At 54.4% G+C, this 688-nt stretch overlaps 1 protein-coding gene across 2 annotated transcripts in view; it reads right to left on the reverse strand.

The window, feature by feature from the left end:
- The window catches only part of RRBP1 (ribosome binding protein 1), a 25,063-nt gene that overhangs the window by 2,800 nt on the left and 21,575 nt on the right, over nucleotides 1-688 (reverse strand). The window lies entirely within an intron of this gene.

Genomic DNA, 688 nt, shown 5'->3' on the forward strand with positions numbered 1-688 from the left:
TGGAGAAAAGGGAAAACAACAAAAAAAAAAAATTAAAAAAAAAAAAAAAAAAAAAAAAAAAAAAAAAAAGACCTAAGAGAGGAGCTAGTGAGGACATCACCAAGAAGGCTGGGCTAGACAGAAGAAATGAAAACCGAAGCTTACCCCAGGGACCAAAGGGCAATAGGTACCGGCATCCTCTCCTCTCCAAGCAAAAGCTGGGAGGATGCCAACGGTGAGCCCGGGGCTTGGCTTTGCATTGCCAGATTTTGCCTGATGCTCAGGCAGTGCCGGCTGGAACTTGGGATGAGAGGCACCCCATAGCGGAGAGCGTGCCTGGCGGGTACCCACACCCAGGAGAAGGCTCCACACTTAACGGGATTAAAGGACAAAGCCCGGCTCGTGGCAGCACCGCCACCGGTGAGAGGCATTAGTCCGAGAGGGAACAGCCACTGCTCATGCCCTCAGCCTGGCTCCAGAGAGATTTACGGAGCCTCCGTAATGCTCATCCCCCCTGCTGGGAAGGCATCCAGGTGCAGCTCTGTCGGGGTGTCCCCTTCCTCCCAGGAGATCCAAGCCCCAAACCCAATGAGGCATCATTGGGTGGCAATGTTGGCCCAAGGGCTCGCAGCTCTGCCTCCCCCAAAATCCTGCCAGCCTAATGCCATGACAGAGGGCTCCCAGGAGGAATGGCCTGGTGAAAGCTGGC

The sequence above is a fragment of the Egretta garzetta genome, unplaced genomic scaffold (genome assembly GCF_000687185.1).
Source record: "Egretta garzetta isolate BGI_Z169 unplaced genomic scaffold, ASM68718v1 scaffold17, whole genome shotgun sequence".
NCBI lineage: Eukaryota > Metazoa > Chordata > Aves > Pelecaniformes > Ardeidae > Egretta > Egretta garzetta.